This window comes from Dama dama, chromosome 16 (genome assembly GCF_033118175.1).
Source record: "Dama dama isolate Ldn47 chromosome 16, ASM3311817v1, whole genome shotgun sequence".
NCBI classification, from domain to species: Eukaryota; Metazoa; Chordata; class Mammalia; order Artiodactyla; family Cervidae; genus Dama; species Dama dama.
In genome coordinates this window covers 36,475,443-36,498,684 of record NC_083696.1, presented here as the reverse complement: position 1 = coordinate 36,498,684, position 23,242 = coordinate 36,475,443, and the positions used below count along the sequence as shown (strand labels likewise).

General features: G+C 48.1%; 1 protein-coding gene and 1 long non-coding RNA gene across 3 annotated transcripts in view; one reads left to right on the top strand and one right to left on the bottom strand.

Annotated features, from left to right (window-relative positions):
* Window positions 1-23,242, top strand: part of PTK2B (protein tyrosine kinase 2 beta) — a 132,825-nt gene that overhangs the window by 15,192 nt on the left and 94,391 nt on the right. The window contains exon 1 of one of the 2 annotated variants that reach the window (XM_061163841.1): window positions 22,506-22,523. The exons of the other annotated variant lie outside the window; for it this stretch is intronic. The gene's annotated coding sequence lies outside the window, so the exon portion shown is untranslated. Of the gene's footprint in view, window positions 1-22,505; window positions 22,524-23,242 lie in introns of those variants that run through there. 2 annotated transcript variants of the gene reach the window in all.
* Window positions 8,306-18,569, bottom strand: LOC133071450 (uncharacterized). Its single transcript, XR_009696423.1, has 3 exons — window positions 18,428-18,569; window positions 13,954-14,038; window positions 8,306-8,650 (listed from the first exon to the last, which is right to left on the bottom strand). It is a non-coding gene; the product is annotated as an uncharacterized LOC133071450 (long non-coding RNA).

Here is a 23,242-nt window from a genome sequence, read left to right as displayed (position 1 = left end):
ATTCTTTATTTTTAAAGTCCTTATTGAATGTGTTACAATATTGCCTCTGGTTTATGTTTTCGTTGCTGTTGTTGTTGTTTTGCCACGTGGGATCTTTGTTCCCTAACCAGGGATTGAACCTTCAACCCCTGCACTGGAGGGTGAAGTCTTAACCACTGGACTCCCAGGGAAGTCCCTCCACCACTTAGTCCATTCCTAGGCAGGGTCCCAGCATCCTCCAGTGACATCTAGTCCTTACTTCTTTGCTGAGGCAGCACTGAGTCTAAGCTCTCTTCCCCTCTCCCACCTGCCATGTGATTGTTTATCTTGATGTTAAACCTCTGCAAGGAAGGAGAGTCTGTATTCTTCCTCCTTGAAGTGCTGTTTCCTTCTTTAAGGATATGGGATCAGTTGGAGTGTTACATGGTGAATCTGAAGCCCAGCTCCTCATCACTTAGTACCAGCCTTGGGCCAGATGATAGGCACAGTGCCAGGGTTACCAGGGTGCACGAGAGAACATCCTCAAGATGAAAGAACCAGGCAAGAACCGCAGTGAAACCAGATGGGCTGCGAGATGACAGTCAAACGCTGCGGATACACAAAACCCAGAGCCACCCATGGCATCCGGGGAGGCTAACAATGCTATACTGTTGAGGTGATGCTGGGCAGGGTTTTGAAGAATGGGTAGGAGTGTACTGGCCAGAGAAAGGGCAGGGAGGCGCCCCACCAGGCAGAGAGCACAGCAAATTTAAAGACAAGGCATCAGAGTGTGGACAGTCTGGGAAGCTGTAAACAGCTCAGGGAGGCTGGAGCTGGCCAGACAGCAGTGGGAATAAAGCTGGAAGGATGCAGAAAGGCACTTTATTATGGCCGCTTGGCACTGAACTTTGTTCTCCAGCAACAAGAAGCAACAAGAGAGATAAGAGAGTGTGTCTATAGGATGTGTAGCCGTAGGAGTTTTCAAGCAGGGAAGAGAGTCAGATTTTTGTTTTGGGAAAGAGGACTCTGGCCCCAGACCAGAGTGGCTCTTGTGCCAAGTGCAGACGAGGATTGGCTCAGAGACCTGTAGACAGGCATTTCTGGGGCATGGCCATGGCTGGCAGCAGCGCCATGCCAATGGCCTGGAGTTCCCGTCATCAGCTTGGGTGTCGCAGCTCCCCACACTGCTGGCTGGCCAGAGGCAGTGGTGGTGAGGGCTGGCCCACAGGGCTGGCTCTGAGAAAGAGCCCACTTCTCATTTTCTTCCCCTGGACATCCACTCTCATGCAGTGAGGAGGGGGCTGAGTGGACAGAGAGGGGCTTGGCCAGGGGAAGGGGAACCAGCCTGCCTTCAGTGGGCAGGTTCAGTGGGTGAGACTCAAGCCGCAGGAATGGGGAACCTAGGAGAGGATGCCTGCTGCAAAGCAAGGGGGACGCCTGGCATCCTTATTGGCCCCGCCAGTTGGAATAGGGTGTCCCACAGGTATTATGGGATGTATAGGATATTCAGGGCTTTCCAGGTGGTGCTAGTGGTAAAAAGCCTGCCTGCCAATGCAAAAGACATAAGAGATGCAGGTTTGATCCCTGGGTCGGGAAGGTACCCTGGAGGAGGAAATGGCAAGCCCACTCCAGTATTCTTGTCTGGAGATTGAATCCCATGGATAGAGGAGCCTGGTGGGCTACCATCAATAGGGTCGCAAAGAGTCAGACACGACTTGAAGAGATAGAGCATGCTTGCACACATAGGATATTCAGGACCGGAAGACTCTGGGTGGGGGGTGGTGGGCAGAGGGATTTGTCATAGGATGGAATCTCACACTCCACCTCCCCCGAGCCCCCCTCCTTCCAGAGCTCTTGGCTGTACCCTCCACTTATGCCAGGCACATGTTATCTTGAGATAAAATTATTTTTTCACAAGTACACGCCTTGTTCAATGGAATGGGGGAAGGCGGGGACCTCGCCTCCTGCCCCATGTCTCCCAACACTATTCCAGCAAATGTCAAGCTACAAAACTCACGCTCAGTAAACACTTGTACAGACAGAGGAGGTTTTAGGGAAGAGGGCAGAGGAAAAAGTGCTTTATTTAGAGATGGTCTCGAATACTGGTGAAAATGAGGGACATCAGAGGAGTTCAGATAAAGCAGGATGTGAAAAACCTCATCAGCTGCTGAAAGAGACAAGTGGGCAGAGGACTTCCCAACCCCAGGACACATACCTCGGAGAACTTTCAGGGCGGAAGCAGCCTAGGTCCTCCAGACAGTGGTGCTGGTCAACCGCCAGTGCCACCTCAGAATCAGCTGGAGAACTTTCAAAAGCACAGACAACTGGGCTCCAACCCCCTCTGCATTTCTGACAGGTTTAGAAGTGATGGTGATGCTGCTAGCCTGGGGACCATCTGTGTGTTGTGACCACTCTGTTACTTGGGGTGTGTCTTAGAGCTCCCCTGGAACCCTGGTGTCTGTCTGCAGTCAGGCCCACACAGACATCTCTTCCCCCTTTCAGTTTTGCTCTGCTTTGTCCTTAATGCTCCCCAAATGGTTCTGATGCCCACCGAGGTTGAAATATCTACCGCATCTCCACTGACTTTGACATGACGCCTTTCCTGTCCACGCCTCAGGCTGGCTTCAGCTCACCATCCTCTCTATCCCCAACACCCTCTTCCTGGCTCTGCCAGCACTTTCTTACTGCCTTGTTTTGTCATTTATTATGTGTGTGCCCTGAGTCGGTGCAGGTATCCATAACAAACTCAACTGAGTGGTTTAAACAGCAGTCCTTTATTTTATCATGGGTCTAGAGGCTGTGAGGCTGAGGTCAGGTGATCAGCATGGTTGGTTTCTGGTGAGGACTCTCTTCCTGCCTTGGAGATGGCCACCTTCTTGTGTGTCCTTTCTTGCTTTATCTTTGGTGGGTGTGTGTGTATAAGAAAGACGGAGGGAGTGGAAGAGGGAGAAAGAGAGAGGGAGGGAGGAGAGCATGCTCCAGGCTGTCTTCCTCTTCTTATAAAGACAGTAACTCCATCCATCCAGGTCCCACTCTTACAGCCTCCTGCATGCATGCAGGAATATTCTCTAGGCAAGAATACCAGCGTGCATTGCCATGCCCTTATTCAAGGGATCTTCCTGACCCAGGGATCAACCTCATGTCTCTTTCATCTCCTGCATTGGCAGGCAGGTTCTTTACCACTAGCGCCACCTGGGAAGCCTCTTAAGACCTTATTTATCCTGAATTACTTCCGTAAAAGCCTTAACTCTAAATACAGTTTCATGAGCCATTAAGGGCTTTCACATATGGATGGGGTGGGGTGGAGGGGGGTGGGGCAGTGGGAAGGGCTGTCTGTCCATAACAGGAAACACTCTGTCCGTAACACTGTCTTTCCCAATTAGACTGGAAACCTGGGAGATCACAGGCATGGTGCCCACGTGCCCCTCAGTGGGTCTATAGAGGACTAATTCAATCTGTGTTTGCTGAATCACACTGAGTGTCTGAAAGAAACCAAAACAAACTGAGACCTGTTTACTTTGGCCTTCCCTGGGCCCCTGTTCTTGAAAGACTGAGGTGATGGAGAAGAGAAGGCATTTGCTGAACCCCATCCATGAGCTGATATGGCCAGGTCCCAGCATTGTTGATGGGCTCATCAGGAACTTGAAACTAATTTGATTACTAATCTGTATCACTCAGGGAACTACCACCCCCAGAGCTGTATTAAGAATGTTTTTCTCGGGCAAAAAAAAAAAAAAATTGTGCTGTCTTTGGCATTCAAGGCAGCCTCAGGATTTTCTTTTTGATTGATTCTTCTTTCTGTTTTTTTTTTTTTTGCTCCTTCCTGTACTCCTTCCAGCAGAGAAGGCAGTGGCAACCCACTCCAGTCCTCTTGCCTGGAAAGTCCCATGGGCAGAGGAGCCTGGTGGGCTGCAGTCCATGGGGTCGTGAAGAGTCGGACACAACTGAGCGACTTCACTTTCACTTTTCACTTTCATGCATTGGAAAAGGAAATGTCAGCCCACTCCAGTATTCTTGCCTGGAGAATCCCAGGGACAGCGGAGCCTGGTGGGCTGCCGTCTAAGGGGTCACACAGAGTCGGACACGACTGAAGTGACTTAGCAGCAGCAGCAGTACTCCTTCCAGATATCCAGCTGACATATAACCAACCCCCATGATGTTCTCTCAACACTCTAAAAACTCTCCAACATAGGTGCCTTCCCCCAACACTGTCTTACAGTTCTTGTTAAGAGAACTCACTCCTTTCCAGTGGGGGTGCTGAGGTTCGCCGGGAGTTTAGTCTCCCTGCCCTGAGGACCCCTAGTGAATCACAGAAGCCCCAGGTGACCCGCTTACATCTCTGGGACCACTGCCCTTTGCTGCTTATTTACAACTGTCTAATGACAGGTGACTCAGTGGTAAAGAACCCACCTGCCAACGCAGGAGACTCAGGTTCGATCTCTGGGTCGGGAAGATCCCCTGGAGAGAAGGAAATGCAACCCACTCCAGTATTGCTGCCTGGAGAATCCCATGGACAGTTCTCCCTGGACAATCCTATATCCTGGCTAGCTATAGTTCATGCGATCGCAACAGTCAGGCACAGCTGAGCAACTAAACAATGACAAATGACAGATAAGCCGGGAGGGGACCACAGTTTGCAGGGGGTGCCCTTGGGAATCCTTCTACAAGCTGTACATTATTCATTAACCTTGTCCCCTGCCTTCTGGCCTTTCCCCTCCGTTTTGTTCCTCTGAGAGCTGTGACTAAGTTCAAGATGGCCTCAGGTTGGAGAATGGGCTCCCGGACTCAGTTCTTGACCCCCATCTTTCACTTCTCAGGAAAATGGCATGCATATCAGCCGCCTTATTTGTGTGCCACCAACCCCCACCACTTCAAGTCCTCCCCTCCCCAGCCCCCACCTGCTCCCCAGCACAAGCTTGGGTCTGACATTATTGCTCCCTTAAACATGGGGCAGTTGAGTTTCCCAAGGAGGCAGAGGTTCACCCAGCTCGCACACAAACAGTGACAGTCCCTCAGCGAGCAGCCTTGGTAACAGGAAGGAGCAGTGGTCTGCCTCCTGTGCCCAAGGTGTGGCTCCTTACTCCCCAGCCATGTGGTCGCTAATCCTCAGTTTTCCTCCCAGCCAAACAGTCATCCAGCTAGTGCTTCCCTTAAAGGGATACTGCAGAGATTAAAGAGACATAATATGTTTATGTATGTAAAGCACTCAGCCTGGGTCCAGGGCACGTAACGAGTTGCTCTTATTGATGGCACCTACGATTGGAAGACAGAAGTAGGTGTAACTGAAGTGTCTCTGGGGCCCTTGTGCCTCACCTGTCTGGTCACGATTGACAGAAACCCCAGTTTCATAGCCCATGCCTGCCCATGATCTCTGCCAGTTTTAGATTCACTTCCTTGTGCCTCTGGTCACCTCTGTGCCATCAGATCTTCTGGGCCCCAAGGCCCAGAACTCAGCCCCTTTCCCCAGTTTCCTACACACAGATCCGTTCATTCTCTGGTCTCCTCCCGCCCCACCCCTTCCATTCATTGTCTCCATTCTTTCCCAACACAGTGAGCAAAGCATACCTGCCGGGATTCCCTGAGCTTCACCTTCTAACTCCAGTGATGCAGTAGAGTGTTACTTTAGTCCACTTGACAGCTAAAACAAGATATCATAGATTGAGTGGCTTATTAGTAGAAGAAATGTATTTCTCACAGTTCTGTTGCCTGGAAGTCCAAGATTAAGGCACCAGCAGATTCTGTGTCTCATGGGCACCTGCTTTCCTGTTCATAGAAGTCTTCTCGCTGTGTCCTCACATGGTGGAAGGGGCAAGAGATCTCTCTGGGGCCTCTTGTATGAGGACAGTAACCCCATTCACGAAGGCCCCACCTTCGTGAACTCATCATCTCCCACCTCCTAGTACATCACCTTGTGAGTTAGGATTTCAAGATATGGATTTGGGAGGAACACAAATATTCAGACCATAGCAGACGTATTTCTAAGTAACTACAGCTTTATTCCTGGAGGAATTCTGTTACCCTCTCCTGAGGGAGTAGAGATCTCATCGTTCTTTTCATTTATTGACTGACTACTTTAGCAGCACCGGGTCTTAGTTACATCCAACAGGGTCTTTGTTGCATCATGTGGATCTTCCCTTGCAGCACAGACTCTCCAGCGGTGGCCTCTGGGCTCAGTAGTTGTGGCACGTGATCTTAGTTCCTCCAAGGCATGTGGGATCTTAGTTCCCAGACCAGGAATTGAACCCTCGTCCCCTGCATTGCTAGGCTGATTCTTAACCACTGGACCACCAGGGAAGTCCTTCTTTATTCTTTACATGTGTTTAAACAAACACAAAATGCTGCCACATCCTGCCAGCAAGACCCCCAAGTTGATGTCTGGGGAGTGGAAATGGTGAACAAGGCCACATGGGACAGCTGCCCAGGGCTGGGGACAGAGCAGTCAGAGAACAGAGATTATGAAACAGATGTCTGCTCCCTGTAAAGGTAAACTGAGCCTGGTGGGGTATTTACTGCTCGTGAAAGGCAGCAGACTGCAGACCGGACATTCTGACAATGAGACTTGTTAACCCCCACATGGACTTCCTGATCAAACAAGTCAACAAAAGAGAGAGAGGTTCTGTTAGATATGGATGAGTCAGACTTGGAAAATCGAACCAAACCTAAGAAAGGGTTGACACATCCCAGGGCAGGTGAATCAAATGAAAGTGTAGAAACAGCTGCCCTGGAGGGGCCAGGAGCTCATGACCCTGGAGGTCTCAGCGGGAACTCCAGGCTGTGGTATGGAATTTTGAGAAGCAGGAGAGGCTCATGTCCTACTTACTCCATCACAGGGGTCCAAACTCCTAGTCCCCCAAAGTGCTATTTGCTCTCACACTTTTTCCCAGAAGGGGATTCCCTGATAGCTCAGTTGGTAAAGAATCCACCTGCAATGAAAGAGACCCTGGTTCAGTTCTTAGGTTGGGAAGATCTGCTGGAGAAGGGATAGGCTACCCACTCCAGTATTCTGCCCTAGAGTATTCCCATGGACTGTATAGTCCATGGGATTGCAAAGAGTCAGACACAATTGAGTGAGTTTCACTTCACTTTTTTTGCCAGAAGCACTGTTTCATCTACCCAAATGCTCCTCAACCCCTCATCTCACTCTTTTTATTCACCCTTTAAAATTCTTCTCATCTTTCCCCCAGCACTCCTGAGGGGGCCTTCTTGAGTTCCTCTTGCCCATCATCAGAGTGAACCGCCCTATTCTCACTGGTCTCCTAGCTCAAAGCCCTGGGTGACAGTGGGCATTCCCCTCCTTCTGACTTTCAGCGAACTCTGTAAAACAATCTAACCTGTTTTCCAATCCACTCTCAGCCCTATCTAGTGGCTTCAAGTGTCTGGGATGCAGTAGGGTCTCCACAAATCTTTTAGAAATCCATGCAATGAAATTCTGAAATTTCAGTTTCGACTGGAAGTCTGGTCACTCAAAACCACGTTTGGTGTCATGGGCAGTTGGCCCTCGTGGAGTTTCCACTTCCCACTTGCAGATGGGGAAGAAAGAGCTCAAGAAGGAGGTTCTGTGGATCCTTATTTCTACTCTATTCTTACAGAACTACTTGCCTTCTGCAAGCCATGCTGCTGTGAGTAATGAGAAAAGTGATGGAGAGTTTCTTCTGATCACATAAGAGCAGAGCATCCCTAAGGACCAGAGATTACCCCACTGATGAGAGCATTATTTGGCGGAAGGAGCAGGTGGCCTGCTGAAGTTGTCTAATCTAAACTCGTGAAGAAAACTCTTCTTTCCCTTGAGCACTTGTGGGAAATGCCTCGTCCATAGAACTTATTGTTGTTGGAAAACTCTTATTGCTAGAAGGTTCTTCCTTTCACTGAGCTGAAGTAGCTCTGAAACACACCCCCACCAGTGCTAGAACTGCCCTCTGCAACAGCTGTGATCATGACTTTTTCAATATGGCTGCCCTGAAAGATAGGGACCACCCACCCCATGATTCTTGGTGAAGGCTTCACACAAAGAACTGTTTCACCCCTTCCTTGCATGACACAGTTTTCAGATGCCCTGCCTTTCTGGCTCTCCACTCCTGCATGAGTGATTTTGTTGCCATCTTAAAAATGCCAAAGCCAGCCATAGACATTAACACTCCATGAGAAAGAAGACCTTTTAGCTGGTTCCAGCCTCTTCATCACTTATGGGCTCCCATCTTTCCCCTGTCCATTGGGACTTCTGTTTTGAAACATCCTCATTAAACTTAAAAAGTAAAACCCATCTACAATCCCTTTGAATTCCTCAGCCTGCCTCTCATGTTCCCAGAAATTCCCATTGGTTTCTCTCTGGTCCATCCTCTCAGTCTTGCTTCTCATCATTCTTGTATTCCTCAGCTCAGCCGCGTAACAAATACCACTGATTAGGCAGCTTAAACAAACATTTATTCTCTCACAGTTCTGAAACTGAAAACTGAAAGCCCAAGATCAAATATTCACAAGATTAGCTTCTTCTGAGGCCTCCCTGCTTGACTGATAGACGACCACCTTCTCCTGTGTCCTCACATGTTCTTCCCTCAGATCATATCCTTGTCTGTATTTCCTCTTCGTATAGGGACACCAGCCATGCTGATGAGGGTCCACCCCCAAAGACCTTGTTTTACCTTAATTTCCTCATTAAAAGTCGCAGCTCCAAATACAGCCACATTCTGAAGTCCTGGGGGTTAGGACAATAGCATGTGAGTTTGTGTGTTGGGGGGAAGACAATTCAGCCCATTACATTCCACCTTACCTTCTGCTGGTTTGACCCAGTCTTTTCAGAGCACAGCCTTTACTTTCATCTCTCCTGCCTTTGTTCCTACTGCCTCTCGCCCTGCCTCCCCTGCTTCTCCTTCAAGGCTGCTCTTCTTCTTTTTTTAAAAAAAAAAATATTTATTTATTTGGCTGCACCAAGTCTTAATTGAGGCATGAGGGATTTTTGATCTTTGTTGCTGCATGTGGGTTCTTTAGTTGGGTCATGTGGGATCTAGTTCCTTGACCAAGGATCAAACCCAGGCCCCCTGCATTGGGAGCATAGAGTCTTAGCCACTGGACCACAAGGGAAGTCCCTCAAGGCCGCTCTTCAAAGAAGCTCTCATGCCAAATCCTTGTCCAGTCTGTGTAGACACCCCCAGAGATGAAGAATTCCTGTTCTCCTGAACCAGTCCATTCTGCTGGCTTCCACAGCTTTCCATACCAGCAACCTGTACCTAGAAGCTCCAAGCTTCACAAGCAGAAGGAGCTTTCCCTTCCAATTCAGATAAAATGATCCCAAATAAGTAAAATGGTCTCTGGACACAATGAGAACTGAATAGCAGGTGGGGGAAAAAATCTGAACTATTCCGGAAGTTGACAACTAGTGAGACTAGATGCCTGAGAACTGTCTACCCTGAGATATTGTTCTTGAGATACAGACTTAAACAGAGCTCGGTCCTCTTCTCATGTGGCAAATACTCAGGTTTCTTCATTGGTTCCTCACAATTCAGCGTCTTGCAGTCTTCTCCATGTTCCCTCCACAAGACAAGGCTCTCCTAGACTTCACCTGTTGAGATGCCTGAGTTAAAATGAAATCCACAGAGCCCATTTCTTTTTCCACTCCACTCTGCAACTCTTCCCCAGCGTGCACACCCTCCAACATACACCTCCCAGAGCTTCAGCCTGGCATATCATCTTAATGCTGTTGCTTAGCAACGAGTAGGGGAAGTGTGATCACACCTCCGCGCACTGTCCATGGAGCACTGCAGACAATACAAACAGTTCCCTGGTTTCTCCATGCAACAAGAGGAAGGTAACTGTCAGAGGTGGCCAGCATCATGCTCCAGAGATATTGGCTCATCCCCCGGGAGCCCTAAATTGGTTGCCATTTCGCTCTTACTTGGCATTGGGTAATGTCTTTGTGGGGGCGGCTGGGTAGGTGGTTCTTGAAGGGCCGGATCTCTCTGCTTGCACTTGTTCTCAGGATGCCTGTGATGCAGACAGGGCAGCTTGCAGATCCTCTCTGCTCCCACGCAGCCCTGCCCTGCACCAGGCCCGCATCCCCCCGCCCCCAGCCGCCATAGTTCCCCTCACTTTCTTCCATGTGGAAGTTGTTCTTCAATGTGCTGGCACTGCCCTTTCCCCTCCCCACCCCCTCGCAGCCCTCTGTTCTTCCAATCCCTGGTCCCTCTGCCTTTCAGATGCGCCTCCTGTGACCAGATAGCCCCCAGTTCCTCAGATCAGCAATTCCCCCCACCTTATCCAACCACCCCCGCCAGTTCCTGTATTCCTGTATGTTCTTTACATTCCAGCCTCAGGCCACTGGGCCAGACACCATTCAGTGGACTGAAGTCCTCCTCCTACCCAATGTTGGTGTCCTGATCAGAACCAGATCTTTGTGAGCTGGAGTTCACAGATGTGGTGTAGCATAAAACAGTAGAGAAGGTGAGAGTCTGGAGTCTGAAGACCTATCTTCCAACTCCTGATCCTCTTCTTTCCCCCTTGATTCTGGAATTTAGATCAAGTTTCTTTAACCTCTCCAAGTCTTTGTTTTCTAGGGGGATTGGCATATTTGCCTCACCAGGCAATGACAGTCATACAATGTAACATAGAAAGAGCCCAGAAAAATACATTGCAGAGAGCTGGAGAACTCTGTTTTTGTCCTTCTCCTTCCATCTCTACCTCTTTACCCTTTCTTTGGCAGCTTCTTTCTCTCAAGTGAAAACCAGTTTTCTGGTTGGATTCTCAAGTGGCACCACCGTGCAGTGACAGGACATGGGCCCAAAGGGGGTGGACACGCTCCAGGTCTCCGGGTCCATTCCTCTGATCTTGGGTCCTGCCTCAATAGCCCTGAGGTTCCCTCTGTTCACCTGTAAAGTGGAGCTAAGAACACCTGAGTTGTCGAATGCATATTCAAATGCATGTTATCTCCTTTGAGCTGTGTGCATGCTAAGTCGCTTCAGTCATGTCCGACTTGGTGACCCTGTGGACCAGAGCCCACCAGGCTCCTCTGTCTATGGGATTCTTCAGGCAAGAATACTGGAGTGAGTTGCTATGCCCTCCTGCAGGGGATCTTCCCCACTCAGGGATCAAACCCACGTCTCTTATGTCTCCGGCACCTGGCAGGTTCTTTACCACTAGCACCATCTGGGAAGCCTATCAATATCCTTTACACATTTTAAAGTCTTTCACAAATTTTAGAGAGCAGGATTATTTTGGACAAACCTGGTCCCATTTCCCTCCTTGTCAAATGAAAGAGTTAGATTTAAAAATGCCTAAAGCCCCCTTAAATGCAAAAAAACTGTAGCAAACTGAGAAATGACAGTGCCCTTCAAAAGCCTCTGTGGAGAGAACTGAATCCTTCTTTGCAGAGAGTATTTGTCCTGTGGCCAGAAGAACAGATTCCTCATCTCTGGACCCCATGACCAAGGTGGCTGTTTATTATCCAGTTAGAGGCCTCTTCTAATTCCAGTTTAGAAGTATATAGAGATCTCTGTCTTCTTAATAATGAAAACAAATGAGTCAGAACGTGCCCAAGGTGTGACAGAGGTGGTGGGGAAGAGGCGTTTAGATGGGTATCATGGAGACTTCCTTGGTGCTTCTTTGTTTAATAGTGACCTGAAAAGGCTGAATTTGCAAATACAGGAGTCCTGAAGACAGAGATACAAAAGTCTGTGACATCAGTAGTTTATAGGAAGTTAACAAAATAAAAGTGTAGCCAAACCATAGAATTTGGATATTACTGAAATCTTGAAGGGACTTCCCTGGCAGTACAGTGGTTAAGACTCCAGGCTTCCACTGCAGGGACTGTGGGTTCTATCCCTGGTCTACGCAGGTAACTAAGATCCTGCATGACTCACGGTGTGGCCAAAAACAAAAATCTTGGAGCTTGGGAGTCTGGCCAAGGATGAACAAACAAAGAGCCTTTGCAGTTTCTTCAGTGAGACTTCCCCAGGCAAGCACAGTGTCTTCATACAAAGAGGACCCCCAGAGGAAAGATGGATACTTCAAGCAACTCTCAAAGCTCTGGCTTTGCCTGGAAGATCTATTTCCAAGCCCTTAGGACAGAGGGGTCAACTTCACTCGGGGTCTTTACCCATTCTCCAATCCCATGGCTTCAGGGGAAAGATGAATAAACATATTACAAAGTTGGGAATTCTTCTTGGAGAAGCAAATGGCAACCCACTCCTGTATTCTTGCCTGGGAAATCCCATGGACAGAGGAGCCTGGTGGGCTACAGTACATGGTGTCCCAAAAGAGTCAGACACAACTTAGCTGCTTTGCTAAACAACAATCTCAGGCCATGGGGTATCATTTTTTAGCAATCATTTGCAAATCACTTAAAATTTTATAATAAAAATTTGATATTTTTTAAGAGTCAACAAAAAAAGTTGGGAATTCTTGCTTTGTAATCAAGCTTCAAGGGGTGCTGCATTGTCCAAGTGTTAATGGTTAACCACATATTACCACTAACTTTTCAAAAATATAGGTGTTTGGTGGGGGAGTACCAGGGAGACAGCTCTGATCTCTGTTATGAATGGACCCATGTAACAGTTGGGCTTCCCAGGTGGCACTAGTGGTAAAGAACCCACCTGCCAATGCAGGAGATGTAGGAAATATAAGAGATGTGAGTTCAATCCCTGGGTCAGGAAGGAGGAGGGCATGGTAACCCACTCTGTTATCTTGACTGGAGAATCCCATGGACAGAGGAGCCTGGTGGGCCTGGTGGGCTTGCAGAGTCGGACACAACTGAAGCGACTTTGCACATACACGTGGAATGATTAGTCATAGAATTAGAGAAAGTTAAGCTGGAAGGGACCTTGGCCATCACCCATGACAGTCCTTTAGTCAACAAAGGCAAGAGTCTGCAACATGTGAACAATACTTCATTTGGAATTGTGGAAATGTGGGTGACCACCACTTTCTAAATTTTTGCTTTTCAAATAAAAATACAAAAATGAGAAACCAGAAAAGTGATTTGCCTGCGGCCCCATAGCAGTGTCAGGACAGAACCTGCCAAGCCCCGCTGTCAACTTTTGTTCCTCTGCTTGTCCCCAGAGGATTCCACCCAGGGCTAGACCTGGGTTTGCAAAAAGATCCTCTACAATAAGAGCAGAATCATGCCTCCAATGAGACTCCACAGTTTAAAACCTAAAATGATCAGCATTTTCCAGTCGTCCAGGTTCATTGTACAAACATTTTCTGTTGAATACCACGGAGCCTCGCTCTGTGTTGGTCTTGTTGCTGTTATTTAGTCGCTCAATTGTCTCCAACTCTTTGTGACCTTATGGTCGCCTCTGTCCATGGGATTCTCCAGGCAAGAATACTGGAGTGTGTTGCCATTTCCTTCTCCAGGGGATCTTCCTGACCCAGGGATCGAACCCGGGTCCCCTGCACTGAAGGCAGATTCTTTACCCTGAGCCACCAGGGAAGCCACCTCACTCTCCGGGGAATGTTAAAGGTAAAATGCCAGTTGTAAGCCAGTCTCTCCAAACACACCTGGTTTATGGGGTTAAACCCGCCCACTGAAGGAGGATGTGCAAAATGGAACCTGTGTTTGATTTTCTTAACCCACAGCCCACGTAGCCCGTCCACTTGAGGAAAGAGAAACGCTGCTAATGGGTGGTAAAAGCAGCGTGAATGCTGGCCCCCGCACAGGCTCCCAGTGACAGCTTTTGTTCCCATGGTCTCTTCAATAAGTATGACTCAGTCCGCTGTTTAGGCCCCGCTTCCCCAAGCTGGGAGCTGACTTTGGCACTTGCTCTGCAGGGCTTGTCATGCATGACTCAGGGGGCATGTTGGGGGGTGGGGTGGGACCTTGATTGAGTTACCTCCCCTCTCCCTTGCTGATCCCCCTTCTGTTCTTCTGAGCTCCAAGACCCCCACCATTCCCACCTCTCAAAATGCTCACCCATTAATACGAATGGTATCCTTCTACCACCCCGTTTTTTTAAATGTACTTTACACATATCCTGACAAAGTGCCAAAGCTTTTTTTCTCACTCACCTACTCATCCTCAGAATTGGTAGTCTCCAGCATAGGCAGCATAAGCATGATACCCTGAAGGCCAAGTCAAGGTCAACATGGGTTCCTGTGAGCAAGGAAAACAAAAGACAGGAAAAGCCTTGCAACCAGCTTGCCTCATGTCAGTGCTTGTTAGAGCAAGAACACTATCCTCACCATGCAGAGGGGACGTGTCATCAGGGCCAGCCCACACTTGTGGACTTGTTTTGGCTCTAAGAGTCAAGAGAGGAACTTTAATTAATTGGGAGGCACGTGATTTTGAACCCAAGGGAATGGCATGGTGTCCTAGCATTTTCTATCTCGAGAGCAGCAAGAAGCATTGAAGGAGAAGCAGGTCTCCTTCCCCTGAGACAGAGGAGGCCATGCCCCCTCAAGGAGATGCAAGGCAGCGAACTACATGCTCACAGGACTGCCCATCTGGTCTCAGACTTGAAGGGGATTCATTCCAGAATCCTACTCCAAAAGAGATCCAAAAAATCTAGAGCACAAATTTGCCATGAGCTCTTCATGGATGGGGTTGTTCCTGTTGGAGGTTTGTTCTATCAGATGTTCAAGATGAAGGCAGTGGGGCAGATAAAGAGCTACCAGGCCAAGCCAGTGAGTCACCCTTAATTTGGGGATGGCCTGCCTGTCCAAAGAGTCTATTGTTTACTAGGACAATTCAGAGACAGTGTTCATTGCTTTCTAATCCATTGTCAGGTTTTTTCTCCCTCCTTTCTTTTCATGGGATTCTCTCAGTCGTGTCCTACTCTTTGTGACCCCAAGGACAGTAGCCTACCAGGTTCCTCCATCCATGGGATTTTCCAGGCAAGAATACTGGAGTGGGTTGCCATTTCCTTCTCCAGGAGATCTTCCCGACCCAGGGATTGAACCCAGGTCTCCCGCATTGTAGGCAGGTGCTTTACAATCTGAGCCACCAGGGAAGTCCAAGGAAGGAAGGGCCCAGCTCGGACTAATTGTACGTGTTGATCTATGAATTGTTCTTGTTGCTGTTTAGTCACTCAGTCGTGTCTGACTCTTTGAGACTCCATGGACTGTAACCTTCCAGGCTGCTCTGTTCGTGGGATTTTCCATGCAGGAATACTGGAATGGGTTGCCATTTCCTTCTCCAGGGGGTCTTCTCGACCCAGGGCTCAAACCCATGTCTCTTGCATCTCTTACATTGGCAGATAGATTCTTTACCACTGTGGTCACCTGGGAAGCCCTGTGAGTATGAATAAGCAAAGTCCCTAAGGCATTCATTTACTCATTCACAACTTCCCTCCCCCCCCCCACACACACACGCATTCATGCTTTGGTTACCACAACACAATCTCCACATGTACCCTGTAATGGCAGCTTACACCCAAGACCAAATCTTAAGTCAAAGAGGCACTTTGGCCACAGGACTGTTCTAAAGTGATGCTGCCTTGAAGGCGTGATCTCCCACTATTCATCTGCTTGAGGATGACTAGCCTGCAAGTGCCTACTCATGAAACATCATCAGCCACATAGACCTTCAAAGGGTGGCTTTGGAAGAAGTTTCCCAAAAGCAGGAGCAAGAAAGCATCCACAGGAAAGAACCTGCTGTTGAGGATAGAGCAAGAAAAGGAAGGCATCCCACACCTGTCATTGTCATAGTCAATAGCCTTGTAGATGCAGATGACACAAACCCCAAAGATGCTGGTCCAAAGACAGGATTTGCAGGATCACATATCCAAACTAAGGGAAGATTCAGGAAGCAACTCAGCTCAGGGTCAACTCCAACCTGGCATTTAGACGTGGCCAGGGGCCCCTGGCTGGGCCCGTCTGCCTCTCTGGCTCTCATTGCATGTTGGCTTCATTCTTTCAGAACAGCTTCTCCAAAAGCCGGGGGGCATTGCCACTAATTGTGTCAAGTTCTCATCCACAGCCTACTCACCCACAAGGGAATTCCTCACTCCCTAAGCTGAAGTTTGAAATATGCCGAAGAAAACTATGACTGGACTGGCTATGGTCATGTGTCCATTTCTGGGCCACTGACTCATTTGAAAAGACCCTGATGCTGGGAAAGATTGAAGGCAGGAGGAGAAGGGGGATGACAGAGGATGAGATGGTTGGATGGCATCACCAACTCAATCGACATGAGTTTGGGTAAACTTTGGGAGTTGGTGATGAATAGGGAGGCCTGGCGTGCTGCAGTCCATGGGGTTGCAAAGAGTCAGACATGACTGAGCAACTGAACTGAGCTGAACTGAGCCTCCTGGCCAACAGGACAGGTGCCATTTTGCCCCAGCGAGGATGTCCTGCATCCTATCTTGTGGTCCAGACAAGAGGAGGAGATGGTCTCCCGTGATGGGCAGCCTCCACTGGAACTAGCTGGTTGCCATGGAAGGAGGACTAGCTCCCCACAAAGAGAACTAGGGAAATTCTGAAGAAGAGGAAGGAGATGTTGAAGGCAGACAAAACAATGGAGGTCCCCCTGCAGTAGTCTTGCCAACTTTGATCATATAGCAAAGTTATATCTGCTGGAAGGTGTGTGTGTCTGTTGGGAAGATCATTCAACTTGAGGAATGGAGGGAAATAGTGACATCCAAAGTGCTTGGGAATTGGCAATGTAGAATTATGTTACAGCCAAGGATTAAATACAGCTTTGCAGAAAGGACAGGTTGTAAGGTCATCAATTATATGTCCATAAATCATTTACATACTGCTGGGCTGCTTGACAACAGTTATTATATGAAGGAGGAGATGACTGAGTTTGACTTCCTGGTCATGCAGCCAAGCTTGTAGGATTTCCCAGACCAAGTCACGTGCTCACTGGTCTTTCTTTCCTGGACTTGAAGGCAATGTCACTAATAGTGGTGGTCTTCCCACAGAATCATCCCTGATTTTCTTATTTATTTATTTGGCCACACCATGTAGTACTTGGAACTTCCCCATCCAGGCATTGAACCCATGCCCCCTGCAGTGGAAGCCCAGAGTCTTAACCACTGGATCATCAGGGAAGTCCCATCCTCGATTTTCAAGAATGACTTTTTTATTGTACTGCCTATGTCTGAAATTTTAAAACCAGTGTACCCTTCTGTCATGAGTGAAAGTTGTTTTAAGAGTAAATGACTACTTTCAGTTCTGCCTCTTCAAGTCTCTAGACTATACTTTGCTCTTGTTCAAAAGGAGTCTTAATGCTTTAATACTGTGCATCTGGTGTATAATCAGAACCTCCCAAAGATGGCCATGTCCTAATCTGAAAACCTGTGAATGTGTTGATTTACAGGACAAGGGAGACTCTGCAAATGTGATTAGGTTAAGGACCATGTGATGGGCAAATGATCCTAGGTTACCTGGTTGCCTTCACATGGGGTCTTATAAGAGGGAGACAGGAGGGTCTGGGTCAAAGAAGGTGATGTGATGTCGGAAGTATGGCTCACATGGAGAGTGTTGAAGATGTTATTTTGCTGGCTTTAAAGATGGAGGTAGAGACCAGTGAGCTAACAAACAGTTTCTAGAAGCTGGAAAAGAGAAGGAAAGGGTTTCTGAAGGAATGCAGCCCTATATATCTGTGTTTGTGCTCAGTCATTAAGTCGTGTCTGATTCTTAGCGACCCCATGGACTGTAGCCCACCAGCTTCCTCTGGCCATGGGATTCTCCAGGCAAGAATACTGGAGTGGATTGCCATTTCCTTGTTCCTTCTCCAGGGGATCTTCCTGACCCAGGGATCATACCCACATCTCTGCATTGGCAGGCAGATTCTGTACCCCTGAGCCACCAGGGTGGCCCATATAATACAAAACTACTCAATTATAAGAAAGAAGGGACTGTTGATAAACACAACAACCTGGATGAATCTTGAGGGCATTATACATAGTGAAAAAAAGAGTCAATGCCAAAAGATTCCTGTATGATCCCAATACGTAACATTCTTACAAGACAAAGCTGTAGACATAGAGAACAAAGCAGTTGTTGCAGAAATGAAGGGTAACATAAGTCAGTTCTTTCATGGTGCTGGAACAGTTCTGCATTTTGATTGGGGAGACAGTTACACAATCATACACATGGGATAAGACTGCATAGTACTATACATGCAGAGACCCACACAAATCCCTGTGGAAAATGGTGAAAATGGAATTAGGTCTGTTGTCCACTCACAGCAGTAAACTGATGTCAGTTTCCTGGTTTAGATATTATACTACAAGATGTCAGCATCACGGGAAGATGGATCAAGGGTACTCAGACTCTGTACTACTTTTGCAACTTCCTATGAGTTTACAATTATTTCAAAATAAGAAATTTTTAAAAAGCTACCAACTAAAATTCATCTGTCTGATGATATTTCTTCTGTCCCCAAGAACTTCCTCACCACTCAAATAGTTCTGAGTCCATTTCAGTTAGAGTTTAAACACCTCTTGGTTCCCCCATCACTTTTAGACATCTGCTCAGGACCAAATAGGATGGGAAGATGATGCTAGCAACTGACAGCAGAGAACAGAACACTCACCTCCTCCCAGATCTCTCGTACAACACTCCATGCCAGCCTTCTCCTTCAGCAACCAGCGGGAGCGTCATTTCCTGGTATATAGTGAGACCGGCTGTGTTTATGAGACACACTGGACATATGAGAGCCTGGCTTTCTTCTGTTTCCTCTGCCAGCCCTGGATGAGGGAGGGGAAATGGCCAGTAAACAGACTGGAGAAAGGAGAAGCCTTTGTTGTGGGGGGAGATCTGGGGGAAGTGAAGAGACAGATAGTTGAGATTAAGATGGGTAAAATAGGTGCTATAACTTAATAGAAAAAGCACAGACTTGGAGTATTACCTGAATTCATCCATTTATTCAGCAAGCATCTTTATCTGTTCAAGCTGCTATAACAAAAGAACCATAGACTGGGTGGCTTAAACACTGAACATTTATTTCCCACAGTTCTGGAGGCTGGGAAGTCTGAGATCAAGGTGTCTGCAGTCTGGTTAGAACCTGCTTCCTGCTCACAGTTGTCTTCTCACTGTGTCCTCATGTGGTGGTGGAGGAGTAGTAATTCCTCTAACATCTCTTTTATAAGGATGCTAATCCCATTATTGGGGCTCCACCCTCATGACCTATCACCTCCTAGAGGACTTGGCTTCTAATTCCATCACTTTGGACATCTGCACAGTCTGTAGAGTTCAAACCAAATGAAGTACGGAAGCTGAAAATTCTTTATGTATTTCTGTTCATTTTTGCTTTATATTTTTATTCCATTGTGTTTTGATATGTTCATTATTGTATCTTCTTGGTAAATTGTTTTCTTTTAAAAATCACTCTTCCTCGTAATCATATTTTTATTTTTTTCTTCAATTCCAGCTAGTTTCTTATTTTATATACTTGTATCAACTGTCTTTCATTTAGTAAGGGTCTGATTTACAATTTTCCCCCTTATCTTCAACTTTTCTAATATTTTAGTTTTATTTCTTATAAAATACATAGAACTGGTTTTTTAAAAATTGAATCCAAAGGTTTTTATCTTTTAACAGGCAATTGAAACTTTTTTTAAAATTTATCAAGACTTCTAATATATTCAGTATATTTCTACTATATTATTATATTTTCCCTTTGTCTTTTTCCTGCCTTATTGTCTTTCACTGGATTGACTGTGTTTCTTTAATTTCCTCTTTTACCCTCCTACTTTAGAAGTTATACATTACAGTTCTATTATTTTAGTGACTTACCTCATCTTTAACATATTACTTGATTCGAAAGTCTAGCATTAGCCAATATCATTGTCCTCCTCCCCAAAGTGGAGCATAGGACACCTCAGCTCCAATCTTTGACCTCCCATCTTCCAAGATATTACAGACAAGCATTTTAATGTCATCTTGTTTTCAAAATTCTCCCTCCCAAATTTAGCCTAGTATTAGAAGTAATTATCATCTTCGATATTTCATACCTTTCCCCTGCCCACTCTCACATTTACATATTTGAAATAGACTCTTTATGGTCCTGGAATTATTCTGTTAACCCCAGGTCTTGCTTTTCAAATCTATGATTTTTGTCTGCTGAGCCTTCTTCACGGGTGGGTTGTTAATCTGCTTGGTTTGTAATTTTGAATTGTGTGTTTGTATATGTGAAGGGTGGGGATTCCCACTTCATTTCTGATTGAACTGTCCCCCCTCAGCAAAGAGTTTTGTTTTTTCCTCTGCCAGAATCACTTGTCACCATTTCTGCATTTGTTTTTATTGATTTATTTTTAGTCATGCCGCCACCATGGCATGTAGGATCTTAGTTCTTCGACTAGGGATCAAACCAGCAGCCCCAGCAGTGAAAGTGAGGGGTCTTAACCACTGGAGCACCAGGGAAGTCCTTGAATTTGCTCGTTTTAATTACTTGGATTAGAATTCCTGGTGCACATTGCTAGAATGGCACAGGCTTTGGTTTCTAAGAAAAATTTCTTTCTTTCTTTTTTGAATCGGGCCCCAGACAGAGGTCAAGCTTTCTCACCTCTCTGGGCTGGTAAGCGGTGTTCCCAGGGCCCATCTCTATTTATTCTCTGTGCCCCAGCCTTGCCTTGAAACGATCTGGACCCGGAAGTCACCCTCTGCGTGTGTTCATCCCCAGCCCCTGGGGTCTCCACAGAGTCAGCCCCCACTCACCTACTCTGGCTGTGAGTCCCTCCATTTCTGATACCTAAGAATCTCCTCTCTCCACCTTGGCTGTGATAAGATTTTTCTGTTATATTCTGTCCAGTATTTCTGCATATTTGGAGCAGGGCCGGCCAGATCTGTACTAGGTCAGTCTCACCATGACTGTAAATCAGCCGACCTCACGTTCTTAACCCTGGCGGAAGCCCACTTTCATTCTTTTCAGTCAGCAAACATCACTGAGCCAATGAGATCAGAGGGCTACAGTGCAGAGTGAAGATCTGCCCTGCCCTCCCAGAAGGTAACACCCAGGGAAGGAGAAAGCCTTGAATCAGGTAGCCTGAGGAATAAGTGTAAATGTGCAACCTTAGCTAAGGAAAGGCACGTTATTGTGTCCCAACTGAGGCCTGATTCAGCCAGCAGTCAGGAGAGAAGCAGCCCACATGTCACAAAGGCTGGAGGACCAGGCATCCGATGTGATCCAACCTTGCAGGTGTGGGAATGGGTGGCAGGGGCAGGATTTCCCCTGGCACAATGCCCTAAAACACCACAAAATACCCTCACATATGATGCCATATAAGCCGTGAACAAAAAAAGAAAGAGGATGTGAAAGACTTGTCTATGGAACACTGCACCTGGTTTATTTTGACTAGCAGGATGGTGGGGAAAAAAAAAAAAAAAGGGCAGAACTGTGTTTCTTTTGTCCTCTGGGTCCAGGACTGGGCAGTTCTCCTCATTTCAGATGACAGCCAGAAGAAAGGGTCCTCGATTATTCTCCAAGTACAACATTTTGGTTATTCAAATAGCCCGGGGGGTGATGAAGGATGGGTGCATGCATGCGTGCTAAGTTGCTTCAGTCATGTCTCACTGTTTGGGACCCCATGGACTGTAACCCGCCAGGCTCCTCTGTATAGGAGATTCTCCAGGCAAGAATACTGGAGTGGGCTGCCATGCCCTCCTCCAGGGGATCTTCCCGACCCAGGGATCGATCCTGCCTCTTTTACGTCTCCTGCATTGGCAGTCAGATTCTTTACCACTAGTGCCACCTGGGAAACCCTAAGGATAGGTGGGGCGGATGTTTTATAGGAAAGAGCCCTCGGAGAACCACGGCCCAGCTGTTTCTCCAACTTCCTGGTGGGACCACGACTGGGGCATCTGGCACCAGACCCCTTCTCTGTAAGATGAGGAGGGCTCTGGGTCTGGAAGGACCCTTCTACCTCTGATGTCTAAGATGCCTCCCCAGGGAAATGGGGTGCTGGGGAGGCCCAGCCACCCTGCTCCCCCAGGGTCCCCAGTGAACTACCTCTATTCATGGGGCTATGGAGCAGCCTCCCAGCTCACCTCCGCACCTCCCCCCACTTCCTGTCACTGGTGACCCCGTGATCCAGCACCCTCCCTTAGTAATTCTTCTCATCCTCAAATCCATCTTGGCAGCCAGCTCAGCCCTTTTGTGCCAAGAAAACACGGCCTCTGCGTCATGAGTGTGAGTGTGCACCTCCTCGGTGTTTACCAACCTACCCACGTCAGGTGGTGGGGAGCCCGGGCCTGGTCTCCCTTTGGAACTTCCATTTATGGACACAGACTGCTGACCAACCCTCTGCAGGCCTGTACTAATCCAGGGCTGGCCCCGAGCCTTCTCCCTCCTCCGGTTCTGCTGACCCAGTTTATAGGCCTGGAGGCAGGGCAGACAGAGTTGAAAAGTCAGAGCCTGCAGCAGTCAGGAGCCCCAGCTTCCCAGGGCCTCATTCCCCTCCCCTTTCCCCCACCCCGAGCTCCTCTGGGCCAACCAGTTCTCCCCTTTCCAGTTCCGGGGCGTGATTCACCCGGAGGCTCCCTCTCAGCATGGCAGGTATGTGTCATTTCCTTATTGCTCTGAGACCCAGGCTTTGAGCGTGTCCCTCCCACCCCCCCTACCTCCGAGACCCCTCTGATCTGATTGAACTGGACCGAAAGGGCTGGACCTTGAAGCCCACTGCAGCATCCTGGTAGGGATTTATTTTTGGAGTGAATTTGTCTATCGCCTGCGGGAGAGGCTGTCTGTGTTTTCCACTGGGAGGTGTTTGGGAGAAGCAGGGGCCTGGGACAGTGGGCTTCCTCTTGTTCTCTGCCACCCCCACCCCCATCCCCACCTCCATCCCCACACCCTCCCTACCAGTCCCCAGAACTGTTCCACTTTCTCCTCACCTTCCCACCCAAGATGCATCCTTTGGCCTTGTGGGCAGCCCTGATGTGGCAGCCTGCCGCTCCCTGGGCGGCTGTGACTGGGCAGGAAGGATCCAGCCTCAGAAGTCCATCCCCGGCCATCCTGGTTAGAGCAGGATGGGAGAGACCAGCAAGCAGGCAAAGAGCCGTTCCCGTGTGAAAATTGGAACTGCTGGGTAGAAATGAGGTTCCATCATGCGGGCATGGCCCCACTCTGCAGGCACTGTCCCGCCTCTCTGTGACCTGTGATGCCCATGATGCCCACACAGCCAGAGTCCAGCCGGGAATCCTTGTGATGTGGTCTCCAGAGGCAGGTCTTCTGAGGAGAGCAGCCATTCTACCGCTCACAGTGGGAAGTGGGGGAAAGGGCAGGGTCCCATCGACCTCAGGGAAGTCTCCCTGTCGGCGGAGGGACCAGGACTGGGCCAGCACAGTCTAGGAGGCCATGGTACTTCTGTGGTCTCAGACCCAGTTCTGAGGGCCCCATCTCCAACTAACGGTA